Genomic DNA, 18,913 nt, shown 5'->3' on the forward strand with positions numbered 1-18,913 from the left:
CTGTGGAGCTCTCAGCCCATCTGTCCCCTAGCTTTGGCACTGTGTAACATTCTGGAGCCAGGGCACCAATCCTGTGGGGAAGTGATGCAAAATAACTCAGATTAACTGTTGTACCGAAGCTGTGAAGACGCCTACCGAGACTCTGGTGGCACTCGCTGGTCCGAACCACACTATTTTTTTGCTGCAGACACATGTGACTCTCTGCCTGGGGCTGCTTCCCACTCAGGGTTGCTGGCTGAGCTCAGCCGTGAGGCCTCCATCTGTAACTCTTATCTCTAGTGTCTACTGAAAGTGAGGGAACAGAAAAGACTCGACCATAATACTCTGTCTTTATGGTACAAGCTCCTACTAGGATATGTCATCATTTGAAGGTAGCCTAGAAAATGGAAATAAACTTCAAAGTCCAAAGGGGGAAAAATGAAGATCCCATAGAATATCCTTCAAATGAAATTAGCTGACCAACCAGCACTTTGAGGCTTTGAGGCTACGCAGTTTAAATGAGAGTGAACATATAATACGGATGGCAGAACCTGCTTGGCTACAGACCGTCACTTCCTTTTGGTTCTCAAATAAGAATGCTTGAAATGCTGGGCCACATGGCAGATTCAATTTTGTTCACTTAATTTTCATCACTCTGACATAGTTTTCTTCTGCAAAAAAATGGAGATACCATTTTCTTCAGAGGCAACTTACCATTTAAAGAAATACACATAGAGAGGGAACAGAAAATGGAGATCCTCATAAAGCAATGCATTATCATACACAGTGATGTCTCTCTTTTTGTACAGTCTAAATTTCACACACATTGATTAAAAGCTTCACTAGGATCTGTCACTCACCATCTACATTGGAGTTTTGTAGCAAAACAAAGACAAGTAGTCTTTCTTTTTTAGCCCCATGACTGCTACCTTGGTTTAGGCTCTCAGCATCCTTCCCTTCATTCATTTGTTCACTTCCTCAGCATGTGTAAAGCATCATACTAGACATGAGGAATATGAAGATGAACTAAGCATGGTTCTCTCCTTTAACCATCAGCTGCTTGTCTTTTTCACGTGGATGTCCCACAAGCAGGTCAATTTCAGCAGAACTCATATGGACTGGACCCTGCTTTCCTTTTATCTTTTTCATTTTATCTAACATCACCATCATCTATACTATTTATGAAACAAAAATGTTGCATAGTTTTTATTTAATCTAGTCTTAAACCAATCAGTCTTAGAGCTTGAAATGCCTCTCTCTCCCCCTATATGTCAGGAATGCTTTCAGCAGCACATGACAGAATGGACAACTCATGGTGGCTTAAATTCTTAAGATATTTATTGTTAATGTAACAAGTTCTAGGGTTGATTGGTGACTCAACAATATCACCAGACACTCAAGGTCTGCCCATCCTCCCACTCCACCACATCAAATATAATGATTTGTCACCTCATTGTAACAAAATGGCTGCAACAGCTCCATGCATCATGTTCCCACACAGTTATATTCAAAAGCAGGAAAATTCAGGGAGAAGCCAGGGAAATTTTAGTACCTTCATTCTTCAGCTCTTTGATCAGGATAGAAAAATTTTCCTAGAAGTTCCCACCATCAGACTCTCTTATTGATTAGAAATGAGCCATTGAATCAGTCACAAGGTTTCAATGTTTTTATTTTTTAAGTATTTGTCAACACAGTTACTCTTTCTTTTTTCTAATTACAATAACCCCTCATCAACATTCTATTGAATCAATATTCTCCTAAAAGGTCCCTACCTCAAATCCATCCGCTATATAAATGCTAGCCCAATATTTAGTGTGGTAGCCATACTTAAAGATGGCCACCAATGATCCTTGCCTCCTGGTATTCACACCCTGTGTAGTCCCTCCCACATTGTTCCAGAGTGGCAGGTGGCCAGTAGAAGATGACAGAAGTGATGGAATTTCACTTCTGAGGTTAGATTATAAAAGGCACTGTGGCTTCATCTTGGGCTCTCTCATCCCTTGCTCTGGGGAAAGCCAACTGTCATGTCCTGATGATGCTCAGCAGCTCTATGGAGAGGTCCACACAGCGAGGACTGAGGCCTCCTACCAACAGCCACATGAGTGGGCTTGGAAGTGGATCTCCATCCCCAGTCAAGCCCTCAGCTGACATCTTGACTAACAAGTCATGGGAAGCCCTGAGCTAGAACTACCCAAAAAAGCTGCTCCCCAATTCCTGATCCATAGAGACTGTGAGATAATAAATGTTTTTGTTTTGAGCCACTACATTTGAGGATTATTTGTTATGTGGCTATAGGTAATGAATTCACTTAATGTGAATTTGTCCTGTTTAAAACCTGTAAGTAGTCCCTACGACTTAGAGCAGAGGACTTGCCCTTACCAGCAAGTGATGTTTGGTCCACAGATTTAAATATTTTGAACTGACATTTCAAATTAGGAGATGTCGCATAAACATCAGAACAACTGGCCACACTAGCTCCCCATGTCTACAGAGCACCGTGTGCTGGGCCAGGGGATCAGCTGTTTCCTTTAAAAATTCAATTCCAATTCACTGAGTGTCCTTCACTATTATTCCTTCAATGGTAGTAAGGACACATGATAGTTGCCATTTTTTATCCCTGCTTGTACCATTATTTGGGGCATAATGGAGACATACTCTTGTGTAACCATACCCCTGTCCAAAATGGGGAAAAAATAGACCAAAAATTCTCTGTTAAAAAAGCAGCTGAGGGACCATCTTCATAAAAAAGAATGTTCTCATGTGTTTAGTATGTAAACAAAGTGTAAGAAATAAGCAGGTCTCAATTCACCTATTTATCTTACCTGCCTGGTTCCCTTAGGCATCTGTATTTATGATCCCAGATCTACAGGGCAATGGTAGTTCATTAACACAGTTCAGCTTCTCTGGAATCCAGCCCAAGATCACTGATTTATCATGTTCACCACCCCTTGACTCATCACCCACTGTGAGGGTTTTATGTGTCAAATTGGCTAGGCTGTGGGACCTAGTTGTTTGGTCGAACACTAGTCTAAATGTTGCTGTGAAGGTTTTGTAGATGTTATTAACATTTAAATTGGTGGACTTTGAGTAAAGCAGATTGCTCTCTAAAATGTGTGTGGGCTTCATCCCATCAGTTGAAGGACTTAAGAGCAAAGACTGAGGCTTCCTGAATAAGAAGCAATTTGGTCTCAAGATAGCAACATAGAAAACCCTGTCCAGCCTACCTGGCCTGCCACGTGGAATTCAGACTCAAGACTGCAACATCCACTCTTGTCTGAATTGCTCGCCTGTTGGCTTATCTAACAAACTTTGGACTTGCCAACCTCCACACCGTGTGAGCCAATTCTGTTTCTCTCCTTTCAGATACATATAGTTCTGTTTCTCTGGAAAACCTTGACTAATATACACACTGCTATTGACTGAATTGTGTACCCCCCAAATTCATATTGTTGAAGCACTAACCCCCAATGTGATCTTATTTGGAGATGGAGCCTTTGTGATGTAATTAGGATTACATTAGGTCACGAGGGTGAAACCCTCGTGTTGGGATGGGTGTCCTTATAAGGAGAGAAAGATAGAGTAATCTCTGTCTTTTTCTGTGTCCCTTCTTCTCTCCCCCGCTCCACAGCAACACAGAGGAAAGACCCTGTGAACTTTTAGTAAGAAGGCAATCACCTGCAACCCAAGGTGAGAACCCTCAACAGATACCACCCCTGATGGCAGCTTGGTCATAAAACATCCAGCTTCCAGAACTGTGGAAACATAAATTTCTGTTGTTTAAGACACCCAGCCTTTGGCACTTAGTTATGGTAGCCTGAGCAGAGTAAGACACCCACCTTCTTCATCCTTCCTGATTCTATCTTCCATGGCCTTGGTTATGCCACCCTCTTCCACCCAGGTCACCTTGCCCCCACCTTCACCACCATCACCGACTCCTCCTCTAAGACTCAGCTCAGCCATGATCTCAGCCAGGAAGCTTCCCATGACCATGCGGCCTGAGACACGAGGTCCTCCCTTATGACACTTACTTTGCAGTAACCCCTCTATGCCCATGTCAGATTGGAATATAACTATCTCTTTTATGTGGCTACCAGAGTAGGAACTGACTCTTTTTCTCTCTGGTGAATGAAGAAATAAACAGATGAATCCTAACACATTGTCACCGAGGAGGACACACAGAGAATAATTTTACACACAGAGAGTCAGATTTATTTGCTGAAATGTGATGAGAAGTGGGATAAGAGACATACTTTACACACAGTGCCAGTTGCTAGCACAGCTGTATTTCTGAGAAATATATTTTAGTCCTTTTGCTCCATTTCTTTTGTAATTTAATAACTGAAGTACAAAGCTCATGAAAGCTGAGAACATGTTGGAAGGTCAGTGAGAAAAAATGTGTGTGGTATAGTTAGGAAAGATGAGGGAGTTAAACTAACAGGGGAAATTGATCTTTCTTACCAATGGTTGATGGCTAAATGTCTGTTTCAGCTAAAGACCAAACATTGGCTTATATCCACAAAAGGGTGGAACAATTAACAAATTCAGAGTAAGAATTCCTTTTGTTCCTCTCTTGTCAGTATAATTATTTGTTTAAAAATTATTTTGTTTAAGGTGAATAGAGTAATATTTTCATGTCAACATATAAAAGCAATGGTGGCACTGGTTCTGCTCTTTGAATGACAGACCTACACATTCAAACCTTTTATCTCAGCCAGCACAGAGCCTTGCATGCAGCATATGCCATGTGCATAAATGGCTTCATGTCAAAAATCAACATGTTCTGAGAAACCAGAAACTTGAACAAGTCACTAATGATGGGCTGATTATCCTCCCTGAAGGACAGTAGTTTGCAGTCTTTACTTGGTATTGCATCTGTAAATAGGTTGTAGATAATATCTTCATGGTTTCCAGGGAATCTGGTGTTATCCACACCAGTGTTCATGATAACAAACTCAGTGTCCCAACTGAACTTTTTCATCAGCACTTTCAGGAGAATGAAGTCTGCTTTCATTTAGCAAATGCATTTGATGCTATTGAACCATCTGATGCTGTGATGAAGTACAGAACACAGTCTCTGTAATCAGACAGAGCTCCAGCCATATCCAGGTTTGGCCTCACCAGATGTGTGATCTTGGGCGAGATGTTTTGCCTCTCTGAACCCCAGTACCCTACTCTGTAAAAGGAGGTAAACAAAAACCACCTTACAGGAACAAAATGAAAATTAGTTCAAGCATTTGGAATAGGGATTGGCACACAAGAGACGATCAAAAATGGTAGAAAGTGTTTGTAACAAAATATGGTTGACACCTTTCCCTTTGGTTCAGGATTCTGGCTGAAGCTTCAAACGAATAGGGGGAAAGCCCCTCGTGGTCAAAAGTAAATGCTTAACACATTCCTTCTGGACTTATTAAAAGACTGAAGAGCCAGTCTAGTGACCAAACTGTGATTAGCATGATAATGCAATATGTGTGCAATATGCAACTTATACATCTATATTATTTATATACACATCATATATATGCTATATAGGATAGTTATATACACACATACATATATTTGAATAAATGAGTTCATTGAAGGGAATGAGCCAAAGGAGGATTTGACAACCAGGGAGGAGATTGCTGTGGACTGTTCCTCTAGGAGAGAGGGAAGTAGGGTGCTTGCCCACCCTTTCAAGCTAAGGAAAAGGAAGCTCCAGGAAGAGATGTCACAAGAAACTATACACACTTTAAGAGGGAGAGATTGGCATATTTCTACCCATTACAGCCAATGCCCTGTATGCTAAGTAAAGCAAGAAAGGGAGCTCCTATGAGGGTTAGATCTGTGTTTCTTAGAATTGGGGGGTATATGTAAGAAGAAACTGTTGCCTGCTCCTCTCCTGGAGAATTTGGAAGATGAGAGGCTTGCTGGAGCAGTGCAGTGTAGGAGCTAGGGAGAGAGGACCCACTCGGGGCCCTTCTGTGCCCACCATCTTGAATGATAAGGATACTCGAGATGATGGCCAAGCCACGAAGTTTGGAAGCACCCACCCATAGGGAGCCTACTGAAGTGAGGGTCCCCTCACCAGGAGGCCATTGGTATACCATCAGAACAAAAGCAGGAGGATTTCAAAAGGTCCTCAACAGAATTCACCCATATATTTGCAGAGGCCTCTATGGGGCTGCCCAACAACCACAGAACCACCTCCAAAAGAAGTACCAGCTTTGGAGAACCAATCACACAGAGGGGGCAGGTGGATTACAACAGCATCAAGCACTGAAGATTTGTCCTCTTTCTTCCATTCAGTTTTGCCCTGCCTCTGTCCTGGAGAGGTGAGGAGAAGGAAAAAGGCAGGAAAGGAGGGATGGAGCAGAAGGTGTCTCCCTTCCCCACTGCGGGACTCTGAGCTGGGGTTGGGGAGCAGCTCTGCACTGAATGTAAGATTCAAGCTTTTAATCTAACTAGATTTGTAATACCTGACAGTGAATCTTCTCTGAAACTGAGCCAAAGCATCAAGAAAACTGTATGAATCTGCCTAAGATGTCTTCAATGGGCAGGGAGGGAAACTCCAACAGAGCAAGATTGAAAATATGAGTGGGGGGAAAATGAAGTCATTTCCTGTGTGTATATTTCACAGTTCAGAGGTCACAATAAACCAGTTACATCCTATCATGTTATTATGGCATCCACCAAATAGGGAGTGACACACCCAATTTCACATGTCAGATACTTTTTTACTGCCAAAAGTCAGAACATGGCAGGGAGGGCTGTGGAGAACAGTGTATGGTGCCATTCATTTGTGAATCTTATTAATTTAAACATAACCTAAATTAGAGTGCCTAAATTACTATAGTGGGACAAAGCCCCAGGGACGGCAATCAAATTAAGTCAAATTCAGATTTCCACCAAATCTATGTTTTATAGTTTTTACCTGAACTTACTCCTGAAACTCTTTCCTCAAAATCACCCAAACATTGGACTAAATGGATTCCCTAATTTCTGCCCTCAAAATTTCCCTGAACAAGCCCCTTTTGTGTAGAGGCACAGAATTTCTTCATCAGTTGAAATTGCACCTTCTCTTTACTCCATAGTCTGTGAACATACTCGAGTCTTTCTCCAATGGGGGGAAAGACAACTTCTGATTTGAAATTTAACTCTAGGTTTGCCTAGATGTCAAGCTTGTTAAAAATACAGTCTTCAGGGTTGGGAGAACAAGGATGGGAAGGTTTTGAACCTTGGCTTCCCTTCCTAAACAGCCATGAAATCAATAAGGAAAACAAATGAAACTTAAAAGAACTCATGCCTTCAGCACTGCCAGAAGACAGAGAAAGTGCAACCTTTAGTTTACTTGAGAGTAGAGAAAAACAGCAACAAATTCCTGTGGTGCTCCTCTGTACACTCTTTGCTTCTGAGAACATGTGGATGAAGAGAGCAGAGAGGGGAGACTGGGAACAGCAAAAGAACAGAGGGAATAGGGGGCTTAGAAGAAGTACAGACAAAAGCAGCCCCAGAAAAAGGAGGTGAAATTATAAACGCAAAATTACTCAACACCAGTCAGGAGTTGGAGATTCATAGGACTGCTGTGGAAAAGGAGCTTGGAAGTGGGACCAGAGGGACAGCCTCAAAGAAGCATCACTTGTGGGAGAGATGCTGACATGTAGAAAAGACATGGTAATCTTTGGAGATGAGGCAGTGAAGGGAGAAAAGGAAATAACAGGGGGAAATAAGTATCCTGCAGAATAACTGAACAAAAAGAACAACATCCCTTGTTCTTCGTTCAGATGTCTCAATGTTATCCAGATGTCAGTACTCCCTAAGTTAATTTATAAATGTAATGCAATCCCAATAAAAATTCTAAGGAGCTTCTCAATGGAGCTAGACAAGTCAGAAACATAAACACACAAGAATAGCTAGGAAAACACTGACAAGGAAGAACTCAGTGGGTGGGGGAGTTTAGGGGAGGAATAGGCCTACCAGATGTTAAAACATAATACATATCCTATACAATTAAAACAGTGTGGTACTGGCACAGGAACAGACAGAATTGTGGAACAGAATGCAAAGTAAAGGGAAAAAATGCAAACAGATATCTCAAATCACAATAATCTCTTTAATAAATGATGTTGGGACAATTGGTCAGTCATTTGGAAAAAGATAAAATTAGATCCATTCCTCAAACCATACATAAAAATAAATTCCCAGTAGAAAAGTGAGCTAAATGTGAAAAAGAAAACTATATGCACATACATACTAAAAGAAAATAGAGGTAAATTCTCCTATAAACTGAGTATAGTAAAAAACTTGCTAATTATGACTTAAAATTAAACACCATAAAAGATTAAGTTTAACTGTAAAAATAAAATAAAAATTTTCGATGGAATAAATACAACATAAGCAAAGTCAAAAAAGACAAATGGAAGAAGAGACTATTACAGAAAAAAGGATTCATGTTACTAATTTATTTTAAAAATTGTAGTGTTGTAAAGCCATCTATAAATTCAATCAAAATCCTAATGTAAATTTTTACATAAATAGAAAAAAACAATCCTAAAATTCATATGGAATCACAAAAGACCCCAAATAGTCAAAGCAATATTGAGCAAGAAGGACAGAGCTAGAGCCATCATACTTCCTGATTTCAAAATATATTACAAAACTACAGTAATCAAAACAGTATAATACTGGCAGAAAAACAGACATACAGACCAATGGAATAGAATAGGGAACCCTGAAATAAACCCACACATATATGGTCAACTGATCTTTGACAAGGATACCAAGAATGTACAAAGGGGAAAGGATTGTCTCTTCAATAAATGGTGGTGGGAAAACTGGATACACACATGAAAAATAATAAAATTAAACCCTTATCTTACACCATCCACAAAATCAACTCAAAATAGATTTGACTTAAACATAAGACCTGAATCTGTAAAACCTCTAAAATAAAATATACGGAAAGTTTTTTTGAAATTGGCCTTTGAAACAATTTTTTGAATATGACACTGAAGCACAGCAACAAAGGCAAAAATAGACAAGTGTGATTACACCAAACCAAAAGCTTCTGCACGGCAAAGTAAATAAATGAAAAGGCAAACTATGGAATGGGAGAAAATATTTGTAAATCATATATCTGGCAAAGGTTTAATATCCAAAATATATAAGGAACTCCTACAACTCAGTAGCAACAAAACAAAACAAAAACACACAAAACCCCCAAATAACTCCATTTAAAAACAGGTTAAGAAACTAAATAGACATTTCTCCAGAGAAGACATACAGATGGCCAACAGATATATGAAAAAGTGCTCAACATCACTAATTACCAGAGAAATACAAATCAAAACCACAGCAAGATATTATCTAACACTTGTTAGAATGGCTATTATCAAAAAGACAAAAGAAAACAAGTATTGACAGGGATGAGGCAAAAAGGCAACCCTTGTACACTGTTTGTGGAAATGTAAATTTGTGCAGTGACTATGGAAAACAATATGGAGTTTCCTCAAAATATTAAAGCTAGAACTAAAATATGATGTAGCAATCCCACTCCTGGGTATATATCCAAAGGAATTGAAATCAGGATCTCAAAGAGATATCTGCACCTCCATATTCATTGTAGATTATCCACAACAGCCAACACATGGAAGCAATCTAAATGTCCACTGAGAGATGAATAAAGAAAATACATTCTATACAGACTATGATATATTATTCAGCCTTAAAAAAGGAAGGAAGTTCTGTCATTTACAACAACATGAATAGATATGATGACGTTATGCTAAGTGAAATAAGCCAAATACAGAGGAACGGTAGGTTTATTTATCATGGTGATATGGACAAAGCAATTCTGACACTATTTTAGATATATTATAGGACTGAGCAACTTAGTAAACATGCTAATATTTTTGGAAGCCAGAGTTCTCACTACGGAAGAAGGGACATGTTTATATGGGAAATGGAGAAGGCAAGAAATAACCTTATGGGACTGGATTGAAATTACTGTGATTGTCTTCAAAAATGTGTTCATGTATGTGTGTATGCATGCTCATGTGCACATGAACAGATGTATATTTATATGCACACAGGAAGTGTTTGGCTGATCTTGGTGAAGATTTTCTGGCCGTGGCTCTAAGCTACAGGCTAGTCTGGGTCTGCTCTGTGTGTGTCTCATCCTCTATGGAGCAGTGGGTTGGCTGGGGCATGATTTTATGGCAATGACAGAAGGCAAAAAAGCAAACAGAAGTTAGTTATGTCTCTGGAGCCCTGGGCCCCAAACTGGCTCACTGTCATTTCTACTCACATCCCATTTGCTAAAGAAAATCGAAGATCAAACTCAGTCAAGGAGCAGACAAGGATACTCAGTCTCCAGTGGGAAAAATGGCCAAGGCTCACCGGAAACAATATGGCCACAGGGAAGGACGCGTCTGGAACCCTCTAGAAGCAAAAAGTATGAAGCCATTTGGAAACTGTCTCAACTGACTCTTGGTAAGTGTTCCTGTAACTGAAATGATGGCAGCAGAAGCACGCAGGCATTCTGGTGAGGAGCCACTGGGGACCGACCAGTGTTCTTCATGGTGGAGACACAGGTAAGTACAGGTGTCAGGGAGGGGCAGACAGAGTATCCACCTGGAATATCTATTACGTGCAGGTTTTTAAAGAGCCTTTCTTTTTGGGGATGGAAGGCCAGATCTTCCACTCTCTAAGGTTTTTAGATTTCTTCCCCCACCCCACATTTCTGGGGAGCTTCAGGGGTGTCACACTGAACTTGGGGGGTTACTGCCCGCACTTCTCCTGATGCTGTCATTTCCAGTTCCTTTGGGCATGTGCAGTGGCTGCTACACTGCCCAGGACCCTACAGGTGATGTGGTGGCTCCACTGGGACCCCCGTATATCCCACCCCCTCACTTCCCCATCCCCGCCTTCCCGAGGCAGTAGCTGAGAACCAGGGGTGTGTGAGGTTTTCCCTGCCAGTGGGTAAACTGCTCACATCGATAGCTAATAAAGCCTGTTTTGGCAAAAGTTCTCTGACAGGCTAGGAGCAATGTATATACCAGCAAAGAGCAAAGGAGCTTTCCAAAACATGGCTCTTGTGAGAATAGTATGTTTGATACAAAGGCTACACACATTTTTTAATGCATTTGTTGTTTTTTAAAATGGTCCAGAAGAAAACTATATATGAGAGAACTTTCTAAAGCCAGAAATATGGAGGAGCTGTGGAGTATAAAGGTTAAAGCTACAGGCTCTGGTGTTAGGCTGGGTCACAGCCCTGGTGCTGCTAACCAGCTTTGTCATCTTAACTCTCCCAAGACCACATTTCTCCATCCATAAAATATGGCCCATCCTAAGCTTGCAGGGCTGTATACGAGTGAAACAGAAGACTGTATTAAAAGCCCTTAGTGTCCTGACTAACCCACAGTAGGCACTGAATAAATAAAACCTTAGGAGGCTTCCCTGATGGTCCAGTGGTTAAGACTTCACCTTCTAATGCAGGGGGTGCGGGTTCAATCCCTGGTCGGGGAGCGAAGGTCCCACATGCCTTGTGGCCAAAAAACTGACATAAAACAGAAGCCATATTGTAACAAATATAATAAAGAATTTAAAAATGGTCCACATCAAAAAAAAAATCTTAAAAACAAAAAACAACCCTTAGTATCCTGACTAATCCACAGTAAACACTAAATAAATAAAACCTTTAAAAAATGTCCAACAGGGCTTCCCTGGTGGCTCAGTGGTTGAGAGTCCGCCTGCCGATGCAGGGGACACGGGTTCGTGCCCCGGTCCGGGAAGATCCCACATGCCGTGGAGTGGCTGGGTCCAGGAGCCATGGCCACGGAGCCTGCGCGTCTGGAGCCTGTGCTCCGCAATGGGAGAGGCCACAACAGTGAGAGGCCCACGTACCACAAGAAAAAAAAAGTCCAACAAAAAGTATTATCATCATCATAGTTTGAGTGTTGCTGGAGTTTTTTTTTTTTTATTTCTCTTTCTTGCTCATCCACTACAGATGTGTTACTCAATTTTGACAGATTTAGTTTTGAATATTTTTAGCCCCTTTGTGTAATCTCCTCCCTTTGTGGGTGGGCTGGGCATCACTTGCTTCTAATGAGTGATGTGCAGCAAGAGCGATGGTATGTTATTCCTGAGATAGCTTATACAAGACTGATTTCCCTCCCGTTTTTGCTTTCTCTCTCTTTGGTTCTCCTGGCTTGTTTGCTCTGCTGAAACAAGCTGCCGTTCTGTGAGGTAAGGGGCCAAGGAACTGATGATGGCCTTCGGCCAATAGCCAGAGAGAAACTGAGGCCCCCAGACAAACAACCGAGGTTGGTCGGTTGTAACGCAGTGTAATTTTTTTATGCGACAAATACCTAACTGATACATCTACATTGTACTAAACACGATAAGAAAATTTGGGTTTAACCTCCAAGAGGTGAAGAAGTTGAACTTGCAGCTTTCTAGGGAAACCCAGTGGATGGCATTCTTGCCAAAGCACTACACCTGCCTTTTGAGCAACGGCTATTTTGGAGGATTCTACTGAAAAAAATTAAAATGCTAAGCCTCACCGTCATGGGCTGGCCTCAGATCTGCAAAGCAAATGTTTAAATTCCCATATTCTTTTCACTTGTATCTAGTACCTAGGGTTCTATCTTCTTTCTTTCTATTGCCTATGCTATTTTCTGCAGAACTGATCCCTCACACAACCTCCTAAGCTTACTACAGAGAAATACCACCTAGTACTTAGAATGTCAAAAGCACATTGTGAGCGAGCAAGCATATTCACAGTGTATAGTGATGCCAAGGCTGAAAAATCGATGCTTGGTGTATACCCAGCACCATCGCTCCAGATTAGGCCCTCGCCAGCTGCCATCAGCTTGGCCTTGCCTATACTGCTTACACAGAGATGGTCATTCAGGGTGTAAAACGGCCCAACAGAGCAGCCCACAAATGTGCCTCTGCTTCAGGACAAAGACTTGCCCAGTTCTCGAATGGGCCACCTGCCTCCAAAGCAGATGGACACAAGGGAAAGCAGGGTGGAGATCAGGAGTGTGCACAGAAATATTTCCGTCTCGGGTAGCATTGGCATTTGGGAGCTTCCCACCATCTGCTGCCCCAGGGTTCCAAGTTTGCTAATCCAGCTTGCAGATGGATTGACATTCTGAAATTCTTAAACCTTGGGGATAGAGTCAATGGTTCTCTGCGGTTGCCATGAAGATTGTGCCCATGCTCTATCAAAAGACAGCTGAGGTCGATAGCTCTAAGGCTCCAATATTTTACCAACTAATTATTATGGGCCTGTAGTCTTTTCCTAAGGGGAGAGTGCACTGTCACTGTGGACTTTGAGGGACAAAACCTTATTACCCATCTTTCCATTGTGTCATGGGGGGCCCACAGCACATCTTTTTATGGACAGAAGACAAATTGAAAAGGTGAGGCCAACCTCAACTCCAGCCACGCTTATTCCCTGTGATCCAGCCTTGGACAATTTCTTACGCACCATCACAACTACCACCAACAGCAACAACAATAACAACAAAACCACCAGCAGCACTACCACCAAAAACAGCACACTGACCACCACCACCAATGACAACAAAACTAACAACAACAAAACCACCATGACCGACACCACCAACAAAAATAACAAAACCACCACCACAACTGCCCTCAGCAGCAGCAAAGCCACCATGGCCCCTATCAATCACCACAACAACATCGCCACCACCATCCCAACCAACAACACAACCAGCGACAACAAAATTATCATCACCCCAAATAACCACAGAACCATCACCCCACATTTATCAGATGTCCTCTCTGTTAAGTACTGTACTAAGTGTGTAAGTGTTGCATGTGGATTCTTGTACTTATTCCCTACTCACTGGGGTCCTTTGAATGGCTCATTCTTTCTCTAGCTTTAGAACTTGTGGACATTTACCGCTTAAAATCCAGTACCTCTATCCTGTCACTCAGCGCACCACCACTTCCGACTCTTTGGCAAACTCTATGCATCTTTTAAAACTTGACTTGAGCATCTTAGGGAGAATCAGGTGCCTCTTTCCTCTTCCCGTGAGCACTGCTCTCACAGAAGTTATCACGTGGTAAGGTAATTGCTTATTTCCGTGTGTCTCCTCCAACTGTGGTTAAACTTCATCAAGGAGACAGATTGTGTCTTCATCACATTTGTGTCTTCAATGCCAAGCACAACTACATAGTATTCACTGCAATGAGTAGTAAAGCTCTACTGGAAGGATGCGAAAGGGGTGGTGGGGGGGGTGGTTGTAGAGCAGGTGTGAGCTAGATTTGCATCTATCATAATAGAAAGTCGATAAATAGTTTAATATTTACATATAAATAATGAATCACAGAAGACATTTGTTTCGTGATACGGACCTAACTGTTAGAGGAAACAGCTCAAAGAGTTAAAATAGTTTTCCCGGAAAGTGGGTCTGGATTGAGAAGGGGGAAACCCTGGGGATTCTTGCTTTAGGTGAGAAGCAGATAGAACTTGGAGAGCATATTTCCATACGAAAAGATACGCTGCTGTTCACCAAATACCACGTTCCTGCCTTTTCTTGTTCCTGCCTTTTCTTTTTTAATCATCATAACACCCAAGGCCTTCAAGTCACTAAGACCCCAAGCTCCCAGGTCTCCAGCAGGAGGACAGCAAGGAGCGTGGGTTTGATGTCGGATCTGGGCAGCTGTCCCAGCTCAGCCAGTTACCCAGCGTGTGATACTGGGAAGGTCATTCATCTCTCTGAACCTCAGGTTACACATCTATGCAGTGAGGATGACAATTCCTACCTGACAAGATTCTTGTGGGAATTAAATGGGGAGATAGATGCAAACTGCTCAGCATAGAGTAGGGTTGCTCTTCCAACATCCCTCCCCCCAAATATACCAGCACCAGTTTGCAACACTGATGAATTACCTGGGCAAAGCCACTGTCACTCCACCCAGACTGTGCACATTTGATTTTTTTTAAGATCCATAGTGGCCTTTTATTGAAGTTTGTAAACCCCGTCTTTCTTTATCTCTACCATTGGTCCACGTGTGTGTGTGGTACCTACTTCTCCGATAAGAATTTTTCTATTTTTGCCTCTACCTGCTGCTGCTGCTTTCTCTCTGTCCTCGGCATGGCTCTGCTTTAAGCTCTCCCACGCTGGGGCCAGTTTTCTCTGTGCTTCCTTCTGGAGCAGAGTTTCTCACCCTTGGCCCTGCCAACATTCTGGGCTGTATAATTCTTTGTTGAGAGGCTGCCCTGCGTTTTGTAGGATATTGAGCAGTATCCCTGGCCTCCACCCAGTACGTGCCAGTAAGACGCCACAATTCGTGAAAATGAAAAATGTCTGCTGACAAATGTCCCTTGGACAGCAAAATTGTCCTTACTTGAGAACCGCTGTTCTAGAACTGGGCTTTGTCCCAAAGCGTGTGCTTTTGCCCTAGCCCCTTGCCTTCTCCTGGCCTAGGTTTCTCAATCCCTATAAATGCCTCACCAGGATCTGCTGCCTCACTAGGAACATTGGGGAGCCCTCCACCTGCTGTCACAGCTGCTGGTCACCCCTGGTGGCACTGGTCAGGGATGACCCCACCCATCTGGTATAACTCTTCCAGGGGCAGAGCCCAACCACCATGCTTAGGGTTCTCCAGCAGGGCCAGGTCCAGGAAAATACTCAGGGTTTATTTTATTTGAAAGAAAGACAATTTATAAAGAAAAGAAATGTGGGCATCTGCAGGACAGAGAGCCCCGTACTGGTCCACATCTGCAAAGAGACGTCCACGTGTGAGTGAAATGCACTGACCATCACCAGCACAGAACCCAGGCTGATTCCACCTTCAAGGGGATCAGTGTCAGGTGCCTTCAGGACACCTGATGGAGACCAGGGATCAGAAATTGGCCACTCTCTTCACCCTCTCCACGCACCTGGACCTCAGGTAGGTAAGGGCTAGAGCTTTGGGCGACTCCTTTCAAGAATGGAGACATCAACAACTCTGTGTACTGGGGGCCTCACTTCACTTTCCTGTTATGGTAAAACGACTCTTTTTAACAGAATGTATAAGAAAGGTGAAGTTTTACAATCCCTGCTTATATACAATTATATTTGCAATTATATTTGAAAAATAAAACACATTTTGGGGGAAAGGAAGTGCTCTCCACTCTCTCAGTCCAAGGGGAAGCTTTTATATTGGATTCGGAGATAAAAAAAGAAAATGTAGTGTCCCAACAAAGTAAAACTGGGAACAGCATCACTGAAATAAAGGGGAGCATCCTCTGTCTGCTTTCCTTCATCCCTTTGGAATGATCTCACGACCCTTGACCTGTGGACCTGGGGCACATCTCAGACAGTCTCCTGCAGGCCTGTGATTGAGAATCGCATTCATCCCTTTGCAGAAAGCCTTTCCCTGTGAAGACTCAAGGAAGAAACAGTTCCTTTCTCGGTGTCAGGAGGAGCAGATACTTTCCTGATCAGTCTACACCTTTTTGAAATTCAACTCTGAGACTGGTTTCATTTGTGTCTTCTTTTTGACCTCATCGGGCCCAGAACTAAATTTGTGATTTACCTCCTACTATGTGTAAGACTGTCTGACCTGCCAGGAGACCCTCCCTCTGATTCTGTTTTGATTTCAGGCCCCTTATCCTTTATTTGGCTTTCTAAAAATGCTTCTCTTAGATATTCCTAAATTTTTTATTATGTTGAAATATTGCATCTTCTTAAGCCATTTTCTATTTTTGCAAGGAGATACAATGTAAATGAATCACTCAATATGCAAAAGGAAACTTTCTCCCAATTTTTATTTCCAAGGGAAAAAAATACTGTTTAAATTCTGCTGCACCGTGGATGGACTACAAATGTAGTCTTTGTGCTTTTCTCAAGCACATCTTCCAACAAGACCTAGCGCCTTCTGTGAGCCATGGCGACGAATTGTATCCTTGTGCGGGTAACAACGGACAAGTTCCTGATATCATGCAGCCAGTCTGAGTACGTGAATGGCCACATTTCTTTTTTTTTTTATTTTTTTAACATATTTATTTATTTATGGCTGCATTGAGTCTTCGTTGCTGCATGCAGGCTTTCTCTAGTTGCGGCGAACAGGGACTACTTTTCATTGTGCTGCACGGGCTTCTCATTGCAATAGCTTCTCTTGTTGCGGAGCATGGACTCTAGGTGCACGGGCTTCAGTAGTTGTGGCACGTGGGCTCAGTAGTTGTGGCTTGCAGGCTCTAGAGTGCAGGATCAGTAGTTGTGGCGCACGGGCTTAGTTGCTCTGTGGCATGTGGGATCTTCCCGGACCAGGGCTCGAACCCGTGTCCCCTGCATTGACAGGCAGATTCTTAACCACTGCGCCACCAGGGAAGACCAAGAATGACCACATTTCTTCAACATGATTTTCCCTTGAGGGAGATCTATGAGCAAGTGTTCTCTGATGGCATGGCTTCAGGGCCAAATCCTAAGTGCGTACTATGTGAGGCCTCCTGGCTAGATACTGGGCAAAGAGTTGAAAATGGTTTGGAGAAACTTCTCTCTGAGGATTTTATAATTTAGGAAAAAATACTGATTGCAATGTAATTCTTCCAGAGCAGTGATAAGATCAATAAATCCAGAATTATAGAATCCTGAGAAGGTGTGCCTTAAGGCCTGGAGTCAGGGAGGCATTTCATTGGGCAGTCCATTTTGGACATGCTTGTGTGATACGGTAAATTTTAGGATTGTATTTCTGTGAAAAATGCCACTGGAATTTTGATAGGAATTGCATCGAATCTATTGATGACATTGGGTAGTATAGACATCTTAAGAATATTAACTTTTCCTATCCATGAACCACGGGGGCCACAGGGTCATTGAGCCCTAAACATACGGTGTGCATAGTGATAAAGGGGAACTCCTGAGAGAATGGGGTGAACCTGTTAAAGGAACCCTAGAGCCTACTGGGTGTGATCTCTCATAGATTTTCCAAATTTAAAAGTGTGACTTCTAAACAGAGGGACTGAACAGTAAGCCTTCATCAAGCAATTTTTCTTATGATAAGAGTGTGTTCATCAGCGCAATGCATTCCCTATGGAAGACTTGTCTTCACACTGGTGTACCTACCGACATATGAAGCTTTTCATGTCAACCGTGAGCAGCTGAGGGACACATTTTTCAATGTTTAAAACAGGATCTGCAAATTGCCCTGCTCCATCCTTTCGGGAAGGATCACCAAATTGCTTCACATCCATGGTAAAGCAGTAATTTCAAATTCTGGACACAGCGATTCCTGAGCTCCAAACAATACCCAAGAAACCATGCAGATGCTCCAGTAGCCCCAGGTGACCTGACCTGTGCTCCCAAAGTGCTTTGTTTGCACCCTAGTATCATGCTTTTCACACCGAGGCAGCTCATTTTTTTTTCATCACCTTCCTGAGTTTTTAGGCCTTAAAGAGACAGAAAGCAGACTTTCAATAAATGGTTTAATAAATAGAGCTGATGAAAAAGAGAAACAGTTTGTCTCAGATAAAACTTTTCAGTACCATCTGACATTACCCTTCCATATTGGCTTGCACTTTTCACCCTTTCACTCTACTGGAGAAAGCAGGAGTAGAAGCTCAGGTAAGTAATGTCACAGCAAAAAGCAGTGAAGAGGCTTTAGAGTTTTACAAGTCTAGGTTCCAAGTAAAAAAATGTCTTTCCATCCTTTTCATCCAGGAAAGATAAGGATCCCCAGGCTGGAAGGAGAACAATCACAATAAAAGCAATGGGAGCTAAGATGCTGGCAGGGCTCTGAGCAAAGCATGGCACCTGTCCTCCCAGAGCCTGAGCCTGAGGAGTGTGGATAAGGGTTCCAGAGTGATTTTGGGGGTTTGGGTCTGGCTCCACATGGGGGTTAAGGAAGCAGCAGGACCCAGAGTAGAAGTGCTTGTGTAGGGTGTCTTGCTGGAAGAACTAAAGAAGCCTTGCAGAGTTCCTGGGACCGCAGTGAG

This window comes from Tursiops truncatus, chromosome 3, assembly GCF_011762595.2.
Source record: "Tursiops truncatus isolate mTurTru1 chromosome 3, mTurTru1.mat.Y, whole genome shotgun sequence".
Lineage (NCBI taxonomy): Eukaryota > Metazoa > Chordata > Mammalia > Artiodactyla > Delphinidae > Tursiops > Tursiops truncatus.